Source organism: Belonocnema kinseyi, chromosome 7 (genome assembly GCF_010883055.1).
Source record: "Belonocnema kinseyi isolate 2016_QV_RU_SX_M_011 chromosome 7, B_treatae_v1, whole genome shotgun sequence".
NCBI lineage: Eukaryota > Metazoa > Arthropoda > Insecta > Hymenoptera > Cynipidae > Belonocnema > Belonocnema kinseyi.
In genome coordinates this window covers 49,035,137-49,041,410 of record NC_046663.1, presented here as the reverse complement: position 1 = coordinate 49,041,410, position 6,274 = coordinate 49,035,137, and the positions used below count along the sequence as shown (strand labels likewise).

General features: G+C 27.2%; 1 protein-coding gene across 1 annotated transcript in view; it reads right to left on the bottom strand.

Annotated features, from left to right (window-relative positions):
- LOC117177087 (locomotion-related protein Hikaru genki) overlaps positions 1-6,274 on the bottom strand; it is a 530,094-nt gene that overhangs the window by 90,209 nt on the left and 433,611 nt on the right. The window lies entirely within an intron of this gene.

Here is a 6,274-nt window from a genome sequence, read left to right as displayed (position 1 = left end):
GGCGCATACTTTGAATAAAATATTTGTTATCATTCTCTTGAAATAAATGTGTTTTTTTCTTGAAAAAATACCGGTTTCATATGTATACACCTGGTATAAGATGATAAAAAAGGAAGGAGTGCCAAAGTATTTAGAAAAGGGATGCGGGGGGGATAAAGTGGACCAGAATAGCAAGATTTAGATTGGGAAACGAGGTAAGGGAGGGAAGGTACTGGGAAAAAGAAGAGAACAGAAAGTGTAGAATATGTAAATAATAGGAGGAAACATGAGAGCATGTATAGGAAGGATATAGGAGAGAAATGGAAGATAAAGGAAGCTGGATAGAGAATGTGGTTATGATTATAGGGGAGGATGGATTAGGAGAAGAATGGATGAAGAAGTTGGATGGTGCTAGAGTGAGCGAATGAGAGAGAATGAAAGAATACATGTGAAAAAAAGGCAAATAGAGGTATAAAAAAGTGAAGGAAAAAGGAAACGGAAGTCGCTTAGATTAGAAGCGTAAAGATTGTAAGTAATGGTAAGGTAAAAGTTAAGTAGACTAAGATACGTTTGCGTTCTCATGCTCTCTATCTCTCGCTTGCACTCTCGCTTTCGTTCGCTCGCTCACTCGTTTGCTAATAAGTCCTAAATTGCGCTATCGCAAGAAATAGAGATAAGGAACTAGATAGAAGACTTATATAAATAGTTGTAAATAATTGTATATATAGAAAGGATACGATTGAAAAAAATATATAGATATAAGCGGAAAGATTGTAAGGAATGGAAGTCAAGTAAACCCTTAGGGGACACATAATGAATATAGAAGAAGAATTTCGACTTCCTTACTTCAATATTTAGGAGATGTTAAATCAAGCCTTAAAATGAAATTAAACATTTTTTATGACAAAAGCAGTTTCCTGCAATTATTTTTAAGTGATTTTTACCCCACTTGTTAAAAAAATTATTACATGATTTTGGTTTTTTACATTCTCATCAGAGAAGGTATTAGATTTGGACATCTATATTATGAATAATAAAAGACAGATTAATTCTTTAACCATAAAACTATTTTTTACAAAAAAGATGAAGTTTCAATAAAAAATATCAAATTTTAAACAAAAATAGAATAATTCAGTTTTTAGTATATAAAACCTAATATTCAATAAAAAAATGAAATTTTCCACAGGTTATTTAAAATTTTAACCAGAACAGGCGAATTTGACAGCAAATAGTAAAAGTTTTAACAAAAAAGATGAAATTTCAACCACAAAGATTAATTTTCTATTTAAAAAAATCTTTTTTAACAAATAATCGAATTTTCCTACTATGCTAATTTTCAATCCAAGTACAATAATATATAAATTATTTAAAATAAGATAGAATTTACTTAAAATCAGGCAGGTTCTACACATTATACAGCAGAATCTTTTAGCGATTAACATTTTTTTTATAGTAAATTATGCAAAACGTTTTTTCTGATATAAGACAAAAAAATGGAATTTGGACATCTATATTATGAATAATAAAAGACAGATTAATTCTTTAACCATAAAACTATTTTTTACAAAAAAGATGAAGTTTCAATAAAAAATATCAAATTTTAAACAAAAATAGAATAATTCAGTTTTTAGTTTATAAAAGTTAATATTCAATCCAAAAAATGAAATTTCCTACAGGCTATTAAAATTTTTAATTAAAACAGATGAACTTGACACCAAATAGTAAAAGTTTTGACAAAAAAGATAAATTTTTAATCACAGCGATTAATTTTCAAGCAAATTTTTTTTTAAACAGTAGAATTATCAAATAGATTAATTTTAAATGCAAGAACAATATTATAAAAAGAATTTAAAATAAAATAGAATTCACGTATAACCAGGCAGGTTCTACATATTATTTAGCAGAATCTCTCAGCGAATAAAATTCTTTTATAGTAAATTATGCAACACGTTTTTCTCCAATCTGAGACAAAAAAAATCGAATTTGGGTCTCTATGTTAAGAATAATAAAAAACAGATTAATTTTTCACCCATTAAATAAATTTGAACTAAAAGGATGAAGTTTCAACAAAAAATATCAAATTTTAAACAAAAATAGAGTCATTCAGTTTGTAGTTTATAAAAGTTAATATTCGATCAAAAAAATTAAATTTTTCACAGAATATTTCAAATTTTAATTAAAAGAGATGAACTTGACACCAAATAGTAAAAGTTTTAACAAAAAGATGATTTTTCAAACACAAAGATTAATTTTTTATTAAAAAAAAATGTTTTAAACAAATAATAGAATTTTCAACTTAATTAATTTTCAATGCAAGAACAATATTTTCAAAAGTATTTGAAATAAACTAGATTTTAACAAAGAAAAATAATTTTCTACCAGAAAAACGAATTTTCAAATGAAAAAATTATTTCTTAATTCAAAATATAATTTTTCATTCTGAAATTGTGCAGTTGAATTTTTAATCAATTTTTAACAAAATAGTTGAACCCTAATCAAAAAGATCAGTTTACAAACAAAATAGTGGAGTTTTCAACTAAAAAAGATAAATTTTTAAATAAAAATATAAATATATAAAACCAGAAATAAGACAATTCCTTTTCAGTTAAAAGAATTAATATTTAACAACAAACAATTATATTTCAACAAATTTTAGATAGAAAATGTAATATTTGATATTTCAACGAATGCAGATGCTGCCAAGAGATGCTTTGTAAAATAAGAAAACGAATTTTCAATCATAAAGATTAATTTTCTATAAGAAATTCGAATTTAAACCAAAAGTAGCAAAGTTACTTTTTTACATAGAAAATTAATTTATTTCCAAAAAAATAGAATTTTAAAACAAAATAGTAAATTTTTTAACCAGAGATGAATTTTTAACTACAATTATGAATTTTTCAACTAGAAAGACGAATTTTAAACAAATATAGAATTGCCAGTTAGAAAATAAAAAAATTTGTCCCACTTCTTAAACTTTTAAGTCAAAAGACTATTTTCTTGTAAAACAGTTATAACACCTTGACCCTCCATCTATCACCATCAACCAAATTTTTTTCAACACCTTCACCCCACATGATAATTTTTTAACTAATTATTTGTTGAAAGTGTTATTTTGAATACCGTATTTTATTAATTTCAATGTAATTTGAAATATAATAATTGTTATTTTAATTTTAAACAAAATATTTATGTTTTTCATAAACTTTAATGTGATAAGTCCAGGGGAAAGTGGGAGACTTAACTAAGCCCAATAATAAAAAATTGGCAGGAATTTGCCTTACAGAGTAGTGTAATGATTTGGTATAAATCGGAATAATGAAACAGTCATTACTAACAATTTTATGACATTGAACGCATGAACTAATGTTGGGGAGACTTAACCAAGATTCTCAGGGAAGAGTTTACCAAGTGGCAACAAGCTTATTACATGTGTTTTTCAATATATGAGGTCATTGTTGATTATTACAATGCGCGTTCAAAAATTGTACTAAATTGATTTATCAAAATTGTGGTGTAAAAATGCAAAGTTCATTATTTAAAAAATATGATTATCATCAACGTGAGCTACAAAATGGTAGTCAATACTATTCTTCAATATTAGATATAAATTAATCTTTAATAAAAAAAAAGCTCATTTGGAATAAAATAGTTCATTTTCTACTTAAAAATAAATAATTCGTTGAAATCCTATTATAAAAGATTAATTACAGTTTCAGATACAGAACTCATCCCTTTATTTCTTGTATTATTTCATACTAATATTTTGTAACATTCATTAAATATGTATAACATAGAAAAGATAGGCTTTTCATTTATTTTTTTTTATAAAAAGAAAAATAGGCGCGCGTCGTGGCGCGCGCAAGACTACTAGTAAATGATATAAAAGTGTAGTGTATAATGTCGAAAGTTAACATGTTGGACATAATCGAGTGGGAAGCACGAGACACGTGATGAGAATGTGTTCGTTAAAGTCAAAAGAGCTTTAACAAAAGAGAGTTCAAAATCACAAAATTACAGTTGTCGGTCCGTTCGCCTTTGATTTTAAAAGGTCTGTGCCCGAGAACAAACAGTTGCCCGCCTTAGGCGCGCTCAAACTTGCTAGCGAAGTGAACCGCGCGCGCAGCGCGCGATGAGAATGTGCCCGCATTGCGGGTAGATTATTTTTTAATGTAGATGTCCTTGTGTAAATTATTCAAGGGTGTTCATATAAAACCGAAACATCCTGATGCACAAATTCGTGAATCTGTAAAGTTCATAGGTAAAAAATTCTCGTTTTAGTTGGTCTGATCTAGAAAATATGAGGAATCGAGACAAATCTAACAATATGTTAACAGAAAAAAGATTCCATTTGTTTAATTATTGTCTTTTGAAGTATCGATCTTCAGGTTACAAATGATAAAAAATTTGATTGAGATATTTCGACTAAAAACCATTTCCTGCCAATTGTGTGCGAGATCCTTACAAAACACAAAAGATGAGTATTTGAACAAACAAAAAAATGTATTTTTTAAAAATATCTTAGATTTCAACAAGAGTTTAATTTTCAACAAAATAATATAATTCTAAACCAAAAAAGATTTATTTTTAACCAAAAAGTTGGATCTATAAAAAAAATTCCTTTGAAAATACTGGAATTTTCTACGAAAATAAAAGAATTTTCAACCATTTTAACAAAATAGTTTAATTTTAAATCAAAAAGGTAATTTTTGATCAACTAACATGAATTTGCAACAAAATCTATAAATTTTCAATCTAATAGTTGAATTTTAAAATAAAAACGATAAATTTTTAACGAAGAATGGAATAGTTAAACTTGCAATTAAAAAATTTATTTTTAACGCAAAAAGAGAAATTTTTAACAATAATCAAGATGACAAATTTCGTATCAAAAAGACGAATTGACAACAAAATATATTAATTTTGAAGCAAATTATTGCATTTTTAACTTAAAAGATCAATTTTCAAACAGTAATGGAATAGTAAAATATGCATATGAAAGAATGGACTTTCACACCAAAGACAAATTTTCAATAAGATAGTTCAATTTTAAATCAAGAAGATTAATTTTCTACAAGAAACGACTCATTTAAAATAAAATGTATACATTTTATACTAAATTTTTTCATTTTTAACTGAAAACAATCAATTTTCAACCAAAAATCGTATATAGTTAAATTTGCAGTTGAAAAATGAATTTTCTACACAAAGAGACAAATTGTTAACAAAATAGGTGAACATTTAATTCGCAAATTAATTTTCTTCCCTAAAAACTACTGAGGATTATTTTTTCCCTTTTTTTTAGGAAACGTAATAATCTTAATAGATAGGTTCAGAATGAACCATAAATTGAAATAGTAATTGTAAAAAGTATCATTTTCACTCGATCAGTTTATTGCTTTTCTCGGCACCTTTTCAGTTAATCCTGGGTCGTTTCAAACCAAAAACATGTTACAACGCTCAATTATTAATAATTTTTTTTTATAAAATCCCTGCACACTCTTAAATACTTTCACTTTAAGGAAATATAATAACAAAATTCATAACTTTTGAAAAAATTAAGAAATTTTAATTATTCAAATAGCATAGTCAAGTTCAAAAAGCGTATTTTTGCGAAAAAAAATCACGAACTCGATGGGTAGAGAAGAAATTCTCAAGTATTTGGTGTCAATTAGCACTTTTCTCAAAAGAAGAAATTTGAAGTTTCAAGAAATTACTCAATATATTTTCATTTATACCAATTTTATTTTTGTAGAAAATTCTACACATTCACAAAGAAAAAAGAACAATAAATTTACGTCTTAAATTGTATCATCTTATTATTACATACAGTCTCTGCAACATGTGTAACGTGACTTCAGTGTATGTACGCTGCGCCATGCTATAAGAGATGAAAAATCAATATATGACTCAAAAAAATCAAAATCTTTTGAAAATACTCACAAATTTCATGAAAATTTAAAAAGTTACCTTGACGCTCAAAAAGAGTTTACACCGACGTTAAAGTTATCATGGGTCGTTTCAGATCCAACGCGCACTTCATCTGCTCACTACGAAGACCAGGCTGACACTGAAGTAACGCGATTCAGCACAGAGGGTCCTCTAGTTCGCCGATTCCCAAACTTTTTATGCACTTTCTAGGGAGCGGCAGGGGCCCCACCCTCAAATTTTTTCACAATACTGAAACCCAAGTGAGACAGTGGACGCTAGTCGTTCGTGCTCGGTTGCTTGCTTCGCTGACCTTTTCGTTGTTAGAGAATTAGAGCCGGTTGAGAAAAATGAAAAGTTGGTTAAA